Raw genomic sequence first — 15,613 nt, 5'->3', positions numbered from 1 at the left:
GCTAAAGAAGAGCAAATCAGAGACAGAATAGTTATTGGAATTGCAGATGCTGAAGTCTCACTGAAGCTGCAGTTGGAGCCTGATTTAACATTAGATGGGGCTATTAGGATGGCCCGCCAGAGTGAACTGGTGAAAAAGCAAAGTGCTGATCTGAGGTCTGAGAGTATTGTGGATGAAGTGCAACAGTCTAGAAAAACTGCTAGTGAAAGGCACAGTGTGAGCGGTAGATCTAAAATAATGGAAAGGCCTAGAAGTGGATGGGCGCAACATGCCCAATGCACATGGTGCTACCGTACCCATGATCAGAGTGTTATATGCCCGGCCAGAGATAAAAGATGCAGAAAATGTAACAGAATGGGCCATTTTGAAGTGGTGTGTAAAACTGAATACATTAAGGAGATGCAGATGGACAGTGACCAGGAGGGTCAGGAAGTGTCTTTTGTGGGGTCCGTTGTGGAACGGCCAAGCTCAGAGGATGATTGGAAAGTTACTTTTACTGTAATGGGAGCCAAAGTTGATTTTAAGATTGACACAGGAGCAGATATCACTGTAATGTCTTTTGCTGAATTTATGAAACTGCCTCGACAGCCCCAGCTGGCGAAGGTTACTACAAATGTCCATAGTCCTGGTGGCCGCATTGATTGTGTGGGGAAATTTCTTGCCAGCTGTGAGTACAAGCAAAGAAAGTTCACCATGTGGGTGCATGTGATTCGAGGTCAGTGTGTTAACAATTTATTCAGCAGAAAAGCAGCCTGTGACTTGGGCCTCGTGGCCAGAGTGAATGAGATTTCTGAAGATATGTTTGGGGAGTTGGGCCTACTGAATTGCAAAGCAGTCCGTATAGCACTTAAAAGTGACGCAGTCCCATACAGTATCTCTACTCCCCGTAGAATTCCGTTCCCGCTCATGCCTCAAGTGGAGAAAGAGCTTATGCACATGAAGTCTATGGGGGTTATTGAAGAGGTTGTTGAAGCGACTGATTGGTGTGCCCCCATTGTTCCAGTTGCAAAGAAAAACGGAAAGGTGCGCATCTGTGTGAACCTGAAAAGGTTGAATGAGGCAGTGAAGAGAGAGAGATTTGTGCTGCCGACATTAGAAGATATAGCTCCAAAGTTGGCTGGGGCGAAGTTCTTTTCCACATTAGACGCTTCTAGCGGCTTTTGGCAGATCCCCCTGGATGCAAAGTGCCGCAAACTGACTACCTTTATCACACCGGTAGGTCGGTTCTGCTTCTGCAGACTCCCCTTTGGGATATCCTCCGCTCCTGAAATCTTTCAAAGGGAAATTAGTTCTCTCCTGAGTGACCACGTGGGCACAGCGGTCGTCATGGACGACATTCTAGTTTATGGGTCTACAGTGGAGGAGCATGATCAGCATTTAAGTTGTGTGCTACAGGCTATCAAAGAGTCTGGGCTGAAGCTGAATAAAGAAAAATGTCATTTTAAGAAAACTGAATTATGCTACTTTGGGCATATCATCAACGGGGATGGCATCAATCCAGACCCCGAGAAAATTTGTGCTATTGAACAGATGAAAAGTCCTTCTGATGTACATGAGCTGAGACAGATATTGGGCCTTGTAAATTACGTGGGCAAGTTTCTTCCAGATTTATCAACAGTTTTACACCCTATCACAGAGTTGCTTAAGAAAGACGTTGCCTGGGTCTGGGGACCTTCACGAGAAAAAGCTTTTCTGCAGGCCAAATCCCTGCTGGGGTCTGCCCCAGTGCTGGGGTTCTACGACCCTTCAAAAAAGACTGTGGTTAGTGCCGATGCAAGCAGTTATGGGTTGGGGGCTGCACTCCTGCAGTTAAATGAGAATAAACTACAGCCCATCGCCTACTGTTCCCGCACACTGACGGCTGCGGAGTCAAAATACACTCAAATTGAGAAAGAGTGCCTGGCTGCAGTTTGGGCCTGTGAGCGCTTTCAGCGTTATCTAGTGGGTTTGGAGAAATTTAGTCTGGAAACTGACCACAAACCGCTAGTCCCTATAATCAACTCTTATGACATTGACAAAACACCCTTGAGATGCCAGAGACTTTTAATGAGACTGCTCAGGTTCAATGTTCAGGCAGTGCATGTGCCAGGGAAACAACTGGTTGTGGCGGATACACTATCCAGGCTCCTGCAAACTGGGTACTGGCAGACAGCTGCCAGTACCTAAGATGGCGGACAATAGGTAGAGGGGGAGGCTTAAAGCGCTGTTTGGGGGGGTTCAGGGAGGTTAGGGGGTAAGGGGGGATCCTACACTGCACAAAATATATAAAAAAGATTTTAAAAAAAGTCTTTTATTTAATACTGGTAGACTTTCTGCCAGTACTAAAGATGGGGGTGACCATTGTGGGATGGGGGAGGGAAGAGAGCTGTTGAGAGGGATCAGGGAGGGATCAGGGGAGGAATGTATCAGGTGGGAGGCTTATCTCTACACTAAAGTTAAAATTATCCCTACACAATGAACCCCTTTACTGCTGGACATAATTCAAGTGTGGTGCGCTGCAGCATTTAGCGGTCTTCTTATTACCAAAAAGCAATGCCAAAGCCATATATGTCTGCTATTTCTGAGCAAAGGGGATCCCAGAAAAGCATTTACAACCTAAAATTGTGAAAAAGTTAATGATTTTTTTAATTTGTTCGCATTTGGAGGTGAAATATGGTGGCATGAAATAACAAACGGACATGATTCACTGTTGCCGGTCATGTCCGCCGCACATCGATAAATGCCGACATCATACGCATTTATCATCGCACAAGCATTTCTCTTGAAATCCTTGTGCAATAAAGCCCTCTGCACATTCGCGGCCAATCAGCTGCTAGCAGGGGGTGTCAATCAACCCAATCATATCCGATTAGGCTGATTGCTGTCCGTCGCCTCAGAGGTGGCGGACAAGTTAAGGAGCAGCGGTCTTAATTCCTGAAGGCTCGCATGGAAACAGATGCATTAGGGGTCATATGGGGCTTGATAAATCGGCCCCATTTTCTCAAAGACTTGCTGTTGTAATAAATGCAAAAGGTGCCTCTGTAAAGTATTAGTTGGGTGGGGTCTGCAGACTTACACAATAAGGGTGCTGTAGTTTTTATTTAAAACGTTCCTAATAATTAACCATTTCTTTCCCTCTGGATTTTTGTTTATTGGAAGGTCACATTACAGGTGGAAAAAGTCTGACATTGTTGTCAGACTTTTGTTGTTATTTTTCCTATAACTTTGTTATATTCTGGACTTAATTCTATTTTTTTGCTTTTTGGATTCTTGTATAACAAGGAGATCATTGCTGTAATGGGAAACATGTGGCAATGTCTATGATTTTACACTGTTTTAGGAAAAATTTTTGTGATTCCCCAAATGAATTATTATTTTGACCTTACTGTTGATTGATTAGTAATAATGCACAGTCAACAGGCTAGTCAATAACATAATAATTTAAATTGTCTATTTCATTTTATAATAGTAACAGTTACAAAGCCCTAACCTTAAAAAATAAACCCACCCAATACACCCTTAAAAAACCTAACACTAACCCCCTGAAGATTGACTTAACGGGAGAAGTCTTCATCCAAGCCGGGCCGAAGTCCTCAACGAAGCCGGGAGAAGTGGTCCTCCAGACGGGCAGAAGTCTTCATCCAGAAGGCATCTTCTATCTTCATCCATCCGGCGTGGAGCAGGTCCATCTTCAAGACATCTGACGCGGAGCATCCTCTTCATCCGACCACAACAAAAGATGAATGAAGGTACCTTTAAGTGACATCATCCAAGATGGCGTCCCTTAGATTACGATTGGCTGATAGAATTCTATCAGCCAATTGGAATTAAGGTAGAAAAAATCCTATTGGCTGATGCAATCAGCCAATAGGATTGTAGTTCAATCCTATTGGCTGATCCAATCAGCCAATAGGATTAAGCTCGCATTCTATTGGCTGATTGGAACAGGATTTTTTCTACCTTAATTCCGATTGGCAGATAGAATTTTATCAGCCAATCGGAATCTAAGGGATGCCTTCTTGGATGACGTCACTTAAAGGTACCTTCATTCATCTTTAGTCATCGGATGAAGAGGATGCTCTGTGTCTGATGTCTTGAAGATGGACCCGCTCCGGATGAAGATAGAAGATGAAGACTTCTGCCCGTCTGGAGGACCACTTCGCCTGGCTTGGATGAAGACTTCTCCCGGCTTCGTTGAGGACTTCGGCCCGGCTTGGATGAAGACTTCTCCCGGCTTCATTGAGGACTTCGGCCTGGCTTGGATGAAGACTTCTCCCGGTAAGTCAATTTTCAGTGAGTTAGTGTTAGGTTTTTTTAAGGGTGTATTGGGTGGGTTTATTTTTTAGGTTAGGGGTTTGGGCTGCAAAAGAGCTAACTGTCCTTTTAAAGACAATGCCCATCCAAATGCCCTTTTCAGGGCAATGGTGAGCTTAGGTTTTTTTAGATAGTATATTATTTGGGAGGTTGGTTGTGTGGGTGGTGGGTTTTACTGTTGGGGGGTTGTTTGTATTTTTTTTTACAGGTAAAAGAGCTGATTACTTTGGGGCAATGCCCCGCAAAAGGCCCTTTTAAGGGCTATTGGTAGTTTAGTTTAGGCTAGGGTTTTTTTTTTTATTTTGGGGGCCTTTTTTATTTTGATAGGGCTATTAGATTAGGTGTAATTAGTTTAAATATCTGTAATTTGTTTATTATTTTCTGTAATTTAGTGGGGTTTTTTGTACTTTAGCTAATTTAATTTAATTTAGGTAATTGTATTTAATTTAGTTAATTTATTTAATTGTATTGTAGTGTTAGGTGTTAGGGTAACTTAGGTTAGGTTTTATTTTACAGGTACTTTTGTATTTATTTTAGCTAGGTAGTTATTAAATAGTTAATAACTATTTAATAACTATTCTACCTAGTTAAAATAAATACAAACTTGCCTGTAAAATAAAAATAAACCCTAAGCTAGCTACAATGTAACAATTAGTTATATTGTAGCTAGCTTAGGGTTTATTTTATAGGTAAGTGTTTAGTTTTAAATAGGAATTATTTAGTTAATGATAGGAATTTTTATTTAGATTTATTTAAATTATATTTAAGTTAGGGGGTGTTAGGGTTAGGATTAGACTTAGATTTAGGGGTTAATACATTTAGTATAGTGGTGGTGACGTTAGGGGTGGTAGATTAGGGGTTAATAAATTTAGGTAGGTTGCGGCGATGTTAGGGATGGCAGATTAGGGGTTAATAATATTTAACTAATGTTTGCGAGGTGGGAGTGTGGCGGTTTAGAGGTTAATATGTTTATTATAGTGGCGGCGATGTTGGGGGGCAGCAGATTAGGGGTTAATAAGTGTAGGTAGTTTGCAACGACATTGGGGGCGGCAGATTAGGGGTTAATAAATATAATGTAGGTGTTTACGATGTTGGGGGCAGCAGATTAGGGGTTCATAAATATAATGTAGGTGGTGGCGGTGTCTGGAGTGGCAGATTAGAGGTTAAAAATTTTTTTTATTTTTTTTTATTTATATTATTTTTATTATAGTTTGGAGTAAAACTTTAACAAGAAAACAAAACAATAGAACCAGAGAGTGGTTCAGAATTCTTACAGGTAAATAGGGTTTTGTTACAGTAAATGTTGCACATATTATTAAATAGAGTCTTTTCTTCTTTGTCCCGTGGTTCAAAGTCTTTTCACAGTTTTGCAAATGTTATGGTAGGCTCGAGGTAGTTGAGTTGAGGAGAATGGTATATGAGCCTCTCCATGTTCCGTTAAGGGGGGACATCAGAAAATTATTTTCTCTTATTACTAGTGCAGTTCTGTTATGAATTTCATGAATCCAAATTAACTTGTTCAATGTTACAATTGGAGAGAGAAATAGAAAAGGTGGAAAGGAAGAGGAGAGAGGAAATAGGAAAAGAAGAAAAAGAGGAAAGAAGCATAGACCAAATTGTTAGGAGTGTGAGTATATATCTCTGAGATGGGTTTATGTGTCTAGATCACTAAATTTGAAGGATTCCCACACGAACATCATGTCCTGGTGTAGTGTAATTTGACCTAGTTTGAGGTAATATAGTCTCTCTAGGAGTAGGTTTCTATTAACTAATTCTATCCATTCCGACATTGTGGGCACTACAGATGATTTCCATTTTCTTGGTATTAGCTGGTTAGCTGCATTTAGCATGATATGGAATAGATGTTGCCGTATTTTGCATGTAATTGAAGGTGGGTGCCTTAACATTATTATTTCTGGACCAGGTGTTATTTGAGTGTGCAGTGTTTTATTAATACTTGAAAAAATAATGGACCAATATGGTTTAATATGGTCACATTCCCACCAGATGTGGGAAAGGTGGCCTTCTTTGTGACAACCTCTCCAGCATGAACCTGGGGATTGTTTGTGTATGTACTTGATTCTGGCTGGCGTTAAATACCACCTCATCAATAATTTGATGTTGGTTTCTTTTGCATGGGCTGAGTGAGCGGAGTGTAACAGAGATGAGAACCTGAGCGACCAAGTTTTAGCAGGGGTATTTAGGCGTAACTCATTATCCCATCTTTTAGTGTATGAGGGGAGTTCGGGAAAGGTATGTGTTAAGATGAGTTTATACAATTTGGAGATGGCTCCTTTTATCTCCTCTGTAGTGATACACATTTGCTTGAATATTGTGGGCGGCCTAGTGAGGTCTTTTTTAAATTTATGTGTCATTATGAAGTGTCTTGTTTGGTGTACATGGAGCCAAGATGATAAGAAAGGGTGCTCTAATAGGTCAAGTTGGGTTTTATCTTTAATAAACTTAGTCTCGTGAGTGATAAGGTACATGGGTAGGAGTTTTTGTGGGTCTGAAAGGAGTTTGCAATCTGAGGTTTTCCCGGGGCTGAATTCTGGGTTATTTAAGAGCGTGGTGAGGGGTGAGAATCTGGAAGAGATTTTATTTGACGTATTACAGAGAATTTCCCAGTCTGACCAGGTCTCATTAGAGATTGAGGACGAAGAGATGGAATGTCTGTTAAGGTAAACAGGGTTCCAACATGCTGTGCTGAGGTCATGATTAGGAGCTAGATCGATTTCAATTTGCACCCAGCTTTTGTGGTTGGAAGTGTTAAATTTACACCAGTCTTGTACTCTCTGTAGCGATATGGCACGTTTGTAGGATAGGAGATGTGGGACCCCAAGGCCTCCTTCTGATGGAGGTTTAAAAAGTGTGTCTCTATTAATTCGCGGGGGTCTACGGTTCCAAATGTATCCGTTTATGATCTTTTGCATAGTGTCTAGGTCTTTTTGTATGCCTGGGATGGGGACTGTTTGGAGAATGTATAATACTTTTGGGAGCAGGATCATTTTTGTTGCTTGCATTCTGCCTATCCACGATATATTTTTTGGGAGCCAATGTGATGTTAAGGTTAGGAGCTCTGTGATTAGATTACCATAATTGTATTTGCGCAAGTCTTGTTTATCTGGAGTAATGTGAATGCCAAGGTACTTGAGGTATTTGGTTTGTTGCTTTAGGGGACAGGTGGATTTCAGGTAGTTAAGGGTGGGGGTTGTTAGGTTTATAGGGAGGTATTCTGATTTAGTCATGTTTACTAGAAAATTTGAGACTGTGCCAAATTGTGTTAGTTCAGTGATGGCTTGTTGTAGAGATACTTTAGGGTTTGTAAGTGTTAAGAGGATGTCGTCTGCGAACATGGCTAGTTTATGTGTCTGGTTAGCAATAGATATGCCTTGAATTTGGTTGTTTAACCGTATTTTGATAGCTAGGGGCTCTAGGGATAAAACAAAAAGAAGTGGTGAGAGGGGACAGCCTTGTCTAGAACCGTTTCGGATTTCAAAGGGGTCCGAAAGGGTACCATTGATTTTAACCTGTGCAGTAGGGTTTGAGTACAAGGCAAGGATTTTATAAATGAAGGGTTCTGGGAAGTGGAAGTGTTGTAGGGTCGTGCGTAAGTAAGTCCAGTCTAGTCGGTCGAAGGCTTTTTCAGCGTCAGTGGAAACGAAAACAGTCGGGGTTTTTGTCTGTGTAACATAATCCAATAAATTTAATACTTTGACCGTGTTATCTTTTGCTTCTCTCTGTGGGATAAACCCTACTTGGTCTTGATGAACTATGGAGGGGAGAATTTGATTAAGTCGGGTTGCTAGAATTTTCGCATACATTTTGAGGTCAATGTTCAGTAAGGAGATTGGACGAAAATGTGCCGGTGAGTTCGGGGATTTGCCAGGTTTTGTTAAAACTGAAATGTTGGCTTGCAACATTTCGTCAGGAAAAGGGAATTTTTCTGGGATTGAGTTGAATAGGGATGTTAAATGTGGCGCTAGCAGAGGAGCGAAGGTTTTATAATATAAACCTGTGTAGCCATCAGGGCCTGGAGCTTTATTTTGTTTTAATTGCTTTATCGCTTCTGTAACCTCTGACAATTGAATTGGGCGATCTAATTGGTTGCATTGATCTAGGCTCAGTTTGGGGATAGGAAGATTTTCTAGGTATTGATTACAGAGGGATGCGTGGCTGTGAGGGTCTCTAGATGGGAAAAGATTATAGAGTTTGTGGTAAAATTTCTTGAACTCTTTAGCTATTGATTTTGTGTCTTCTAGGTGTGTGCCATCTGGGTTCTTTATAGCGTGGATATAGGTTTTTTGTTGTTGCTTTTTTAATGCTCTAGCTAAGAGTTTGCCTGACTTATTACCCTCCCTGTAAAAATTTTGCTGAAGGTGTAGAAGCTGTTTTTGTGATTTTATCTGTAGTAAAAGGTTCATTTGTTCTCTTTTGGATTGTAGTTGTTCTAGAGTGGATCTATCAGAGGGGTTAGATTTGTGTTTGTAATCTAAGTCTGATATGTCTTTAGCCACGAGATTTATTTCCTCACGTCTTTTCTTTTTTATTTGGGCAGCAGTTTTGATAAACTCCCCTCTTATAGTACTCTTGTGGGCTTCCCAGAGGGTGACCACATTTACATCTGGTGTCTCGTTTATAGAGAAGTATGAGCTTATCTGTTCTGAAAATAACTCTGTTTGCTTTGGGTCTAGCAGTAATGTGTCGTCCAACTTCCACTGAAAAGTTCTTATGGGGGCCGTTGGCCATTTTATGGTGCATGATACTAGGGAGTGGTCTGACCAAGTTGTATGATGTATGGAGGAGTGTGTGGTGTGTGATAGGATTAGGTGATCAACCATAATGTAGTCCAGTCTGGAATAATTACATCTTGGATGGGAAAAAAAGGTAAAATCTATTTTTTGAGGGTTGAAATATCTCCAGGCATCATGTAAGCCGAGGAGTTTAAATTTTTGCCAGATACTAGGGAGGTTTGGGATTTTAGCTCTGGAAGAGGGGTTTGAGCAGTCGACTGTGGGGTCTAGGGGGAGATTCAAGTCTCCTGCCATGATTAAGGAGCCTTTTGCTTCTTTAATGAGAAGGTCTGCAACTGAGGATACAAATTTATCTTGGTGTGAGTTAGGGGTGTAGACGTTTATTAGAGTTACTGGTTTACCATATAGGAGACCTTTTAAACAAATGTACCTGCCTTCTTTGTCCCCTATGGTTTGGGTTTTAACAAAGGGGAGAGATTTGTGGATTAAGATGCTTACTCCATTAATTTTTTTGTGAGGGTTAGTGCTGTGGAAATGTAGGGGGTAATGTGAGGAGAAATATTTGGGGATATTTTTCCCCTTGAAGTGGGTCTCTTGGAGCATTAGTATGTGTCCTCCTTTTTTTTGGAGGTCTAGTATAGCTAGCCTTCTCTTGTTAGGGCAATTGAGACCTTTAGCATTCTGTGTGAAGATAGTTAAATTTTGTGGAGAGTGGTTAATCAACATGTTGTAAATGTGTCAGAGAGGGTAGTATGTGTGAACATAGATTATATACTGGTGAACATATAAGTGGTGTCATATGCTTCAATAGAGAGCAGGACAGAAAAGAAAAGAAAGGAAGGGAGAAGAATAGGTAAAGAGGAAGAACAGTAAAACACAATAATTTCAATACAAATTCAAACAACATAATTCTATTCTAGGGAGATAAACTCCCGGCTAGGTGAAAAAAAAAAATTAAAGTCAACATTAGTTAACTGTTAACAATTTAACCTTTAAGACACTATTTTAATATCTCTGAGGTTCTGTATGCCTCGTGAGTTCTGGAGTATAGATAATACTTGCAGTTAGGGGTCTCCATAGGGGACTATTCGAGAGTTCAGGATATGTCCTTGTGTGCAGTAAAGACTTTTCATCCCTTTTCTTCTAATGATGGAGATGTGGATTGTACAGATTTGCGGGGTTTCTTCTGAGACGCCTGTCTCCACTCACTCCTTTGTGGTAGAGGGTTCAGCTTGCTTGGACTAGTGTGTTTCTCTTGAGGCTCAGCATTTTCCTCTAGCTGAGGGATAGGGATGTCCAGATCCCTGCATATGTCTGGTATATCTTTAGTAGATGTGCAAGTGATGCGTCTTCCTTTCCAAAGGATTAACAGATGAAAGGGGAACCCCCATCTGTAGGGGATGTTTAGTTTTCTCAACAGCGACGTGAGTGGTTTAAGATCTCGTCTTTTTGAAAGAGTTCTCTGTGACAAATCGGCGAACATTTGAATGTCCATGTTGTCATATTTTATGGGCTGTTGTTCTCTGGCTAACTTCATTAGCTCCTCTTTCTCTTGGAAATTAGTGATGCGGGCTATGATGTCTCTTGGTGCTTGTCCTGCTAGTGGTTTAGGTCGCAGGGCTCTGTGAGCTCTGTCTATGCATATTTTTGAGGGTGTTTCTTCTTTTTTTAACGTGCTGAAGAAGTCTTGGAGATATTGTTCAATATCTGGTGGTAAAATGGTTTCAGGGATTCCCCGAAGTCTAATATTATGACGTCTGCTGCGATTTTCGATATCATCTATCTTATCCTCCAGCTCATTGATAGTTGTATCTTGTTTCTGAACGGTGCTTTGCAGGTCTGTGATAGTGTCTGCATGTAGATCCTGGGTGTTTTCGAGTAATTCTACTCTGTGACCAATGTCAGAGATGTCCTTTTTGAGGTCTGAGATTTCCTCCTTGATGCATTGCTTGACCTGTGAAATAAGAGAAGAAAAGTCCTTTTTTGAAGGGATTGTTTTGAAGAGAGCTTTGGGGATGGTAATGCTTTCTGAAGCGAGGTCGCTTTCAGATTCTGAAGAACTGTGTTCAGACCTAAGGTCTGGCATTGCATCTTCTGTAGGCGCTATGTTTTTTGTTTCAAGCGTCTTGAAAAAATTGTTTACTGTATGAGTGGGTGTTTTCAGGGGTTTAGCATTCTTGCTTGGTTTATTAATTTTTTTTGGAGACATCTTGGATGGATTTTGCCCCTCTGCCTTCACTAAATCCTTAAAAGATAAATAAAGATCTTGGTGCTGAATACAAAGTTCTTTGAGTTTATACTGTCGTTGCAGGTTCTTTATAAGAAGTATAATCTGTTAATCTGGCCCTTAAAGAGTGAACACACTGCAGCTGTTAGTAGTTAAGGTGTGATCAAGTTTTCCATGTGCAGAAGCTTGTACAAATGTCCATATAATGTGTGACACTTTCTGGTTGTCTGTGCTTGGAGGGCTGTGTTTGTTTCTATGAGACTTTTCCACATGCAGCAACGTATGTTTTAATTGTAGCAGGGTATGTAAGCCTTCATTTTGTCAAATGCACTTGAGGGGATGTTTATAACACCTTTAATCTAGCTGTCAAAGTTTTTAGTGCACCGCTTGCTATAATAAGTCTTTAACACTGTGAGGGTGATGAGGCACAACTTTACTTTTATAGCAGGGTGAATATTATAAGATCCGTTTTTCTTACCCCTTTATTGCAGTGATCTATTTGCTGTAGCTTGCTCCCGGTGAAAGGCAATTTAAGTGCGCATCAAAACTTTAGTACAGGCTGCGGCCCGTCGCTGCATTATCTTCAGTACGTTCCTGTGTGGCATTTGAGGTGCCGGAGTTCTGGTAAGTCTATGTGCTTACCGGATGATTTGTCTCTGGGAATCCCTTAATGTAGGTGTCTCCGGACCCTGATCTTCCCTTACCATGCCGCCATCAGAGTTTGAAGCGAGGTGTATATGTGCGCTCAGTGCGCTCTCTCCCAAAAGGCAGATCTCTTGTAGCGAGGCACACAGGTCAAGCAGAACCTATGTCTGGAGTTAGTCGCTCATTTATCTGGCGGTTTATGGCCTTAAAGTGCGGGATGGCTAATGCCTAAGGCGTTTTCACCTAGCTGGGGCCTAAGAGCTCAGTCAGACAGCCGCCATCTCTCAGGCTGGCTAGCTCCGCCCCCCTAGAGGTTAAAAATTTTATTATAGTGTTTGCCTTGCGGGAGGGCCTTGGTTTAGCGGTTAATAGGTAGTTTATGGGTGTTATAGTACTTTTTAGCACTTTAGTTATGAGTTTTATGTTATGGCATTGTACCATGAAACTCTTAACTACTGACTTTTAAATGCGTTAGGACTCTTGGAGGTAGAGGGTGTACCGCTCACTTTTTGGCCTCCCAGGACAGACTCGTAATGGAAGTCCCATAGAAAAAAGACTTTACAAAGTTTACGTAAGACGTTTTGCGGTAAGGCCAAAGAAGTGTGCGGTGACCCTAAACCTTCAAGACTCGTAATAGCAGCGGTAGTAAAAAAAAAAACAGCGTTAGGATCTCTTAACGCTACTTTTTTACCTTAATGCACAACTCATAATCTAGCCGAAAGTTATTACACTTAGGTATAAAAAAAACACGATTTGGACACATAATTTTGGAAGCTTCAGTTTTTTTCTCTAGTGTGCACGTGTATGCATGTGTTTGCATCACCTTTATAAGGAGTGTTTTGAACTGTTTTGACATGAACAGATTTTGATAATTCGAGAAATTCTATCTCTCTATCTATCTATCTATCTATCTATCTATCTATCTATCTATCTATCTATCTATCTCTATCTGTCTGTTTCAAATATACATAAAAGCTTCATAATTTGAGGTAAATCTGAACAAAAAATTCTCAGTAGGAAATATTTTCCCTGGGCTAAGAATATTGGTTTTATATTTATCTTACTACAGTATACTGCTTTATATATATATATATATATATATATATATATATATATATAAAAATTGTGTGTGTGTGTATATATATATATATATATATGTATTTATATATGCAGTGTATAGTATATATATATATATATATATATATATATATATATATATATATATATATATATATATACATACATATATATATACATACATATATGCACACACATATTTGTTTGGCAATAATTATAAAGTTTTTTTTATTAATTTGTCTACAAAACAATATATATGTGTATTTATTCTGTCTGTGAATAGTGTCTTTATATTATTATCCTACATAGTTTAGTCCTTTAAAATGGTTTGAGCAGATGTCAAGGATATTGAAGTATGTGGGGTAATGATTATTTTATCGTCACAGTCAGATAGTACGCCAAAGATTAATGATGTATCTCTTTATTTGCCTTTTTTTCAGTTACCCAAGGGAAGGAAATATGCCTGCCCTTCTGGCGTTACCTTTGTAAGGCAGGAGGGGAAGAGGAGATAATTGGGAGGGGCTAGGTTTGGAAGCGCAGACAAAAAGCCTTTTCTCCCGCAGGACTAGAACTTGCTACAAAGAAATGTAAGTGATCTCAATTGACCTGCACTGTGCATGGTGTGCTACAAAGCATGGGCTTTATACAGCTTTTAATGGAGAATACCAGCTTGTCTACTTATCGCGTTTATTTTTTTATACATGACCTTATTATTTTATTTTAATATGGCGTCGGCCATGTTGACTTCATTTTTTTTTTTCAGGGCAGTTGTGAAAATGAGATGTAAATCTCACACTGTCCTCTCTGTAGAAATGATTGAAATAAAAATAATAAGTGTAAGGCAGACACTGCTGTGACCAGTCAGGCAATATTTACATTACTACATAAATGTGTATATCATTAAAACTGGACACTGAACCTCTAATGTTTCCTGTCATTAAATGTTTAATTAAGTTAAATAAAACAATATTGCAATATACATGTATGATTTGTTTTGTCTGTTTTTGATTTAAAATACCTGTACATTTGTATGATGTAATTTACCAGAGCCACTGCACAGTAATTGGTTAGATCAGAGCACAAGCTGTTATATCTGTTCCTAATTGGCCACAGCAAAGGAGACTATGAGCATGAATTTCTACAAGCTTTTCAAGGGGTATATCCATGAACTGGTTTTGATTTAGTGAATATTTCTAAATAGTGCTAACTTTCAGCCAGATTACGAGTTTTGCGTTATGGCTGGCTCGCTAATAACTTGCAAGTTATTTCCAGCACTCAACTTTAATAGAGCTGCTATTACAGGTTTGTGCGGGTGATATGGTTGCGTTGAGCTTCATCCGCACCCAAATACAAGCAGTGTTTTGACGTGCTCATGCACGATTTCCCCATAGACATCAATGGGAAGAGCCGACTAAAAAAAAGCCTAACACCTGCAATCGTGGAGCGTAAAGCTCCATAACGCAGCCCATTTAAAAAAAAAAAAAAATGTATGTTTAAATCTAACACCCTAACATAAACCCAGAGTCTAAACACCCCAAATCTGCCACCCCCGACATCGTCAACACCTACATTACACTTATTAACCCCTAATCTGCCACCCCGACATCGCCGACACCTACATTACACTTATTAACCACTAGTCTGCCGCCCCCAATGTTGCCACCACCTACATAAATTTATTAACCCCTAATCTGTGCCCCCAACGTCACCGCCACCTACCTACACTTATTAACCCCTAATCTGCCATCCCCAATGTTGCCACCGCCACTATACAGCTTTGCTGCATCCAGGTAAATACTTTTGGCTGCGTGTGCATTTTGTGGTTTAGGGGTTAATAGTGTAATAAGGTTTATTGCGATGTGGGTGGTTGATGATTAAGGGGTTAATTACTTTATAATTTTGCGATGTGTGGGTTTGCGTGTAGGTGTAGGTTCGTGTGGGAGGTTCTTTTTTTTTGTTACACTTCGTGCAGGCGTTTTTTTTTTAATGCTCCGTTTGCCTTGGCTGCATCCCGGTGGATTCTGAAAATGGCAGGGTGGTGAAAGAATCCACTTTCTGTGGTGGATTCTTTCACCACCCTGCCATTTTTGGAATCCCAGGTGAATTCTGTTGGCTGCCTTGCGCTGCCAACATTCCATTGAGGATGTGTGCGCAACTGCCGACGGCGACGGACATTACAAACGCAATTATAGTATATATTTGTATACCAGCAAAAGTTTATAGTGCTGATGTTCTGCAATTCTGTGTAGTAATATAGCACATATTGATTAAATAACAATAATAATAAAATAACAATAAATAATAATAGCTGATCTAGTGGCATCTAATTTTCTATTAGTTGTTTGTGAAACTATTAGGACAGTAAACACTTTGTCCTTACAAGATATTTATTTTGTCTTGCTGTAGAATAACATACTGTATCAGCCAAGTCTATACATTTTCAAAACAATATCTTTTTTGCTGCAGTTTTTAATAGCCCATCTTCTCCCACCAGACAACAAGGCGAGCCATGATCATAATCTTAGTATACAAAGAATTGTATAGTAGTTGTTATCAGATAAGGAAAGTTATGGAAATATATGTAGCAGGGTTTGCCTTGAAATGTGGACATTTCCAG

The sequence above is a fragment of the Bombina bombina genome, chromosome 3, assembly GCF_027579735.1.
Source record: "Bombina bombina isolate aBomBom1 chromosome 3, aBomBom1.pri, whole genome shotgun sequence".
In the NCBI taxonomy this organism is placed as follows: Eukaryota; Metazoa; Chordata; class Amphibia; order Anura; family Bombinatoridae; genus Bombina; species Bombina bombina.
The sequence above is the reverse complement of the archived record's forward strand: the minus strand, read 5'-3'. Positions refer to the sequence as shown.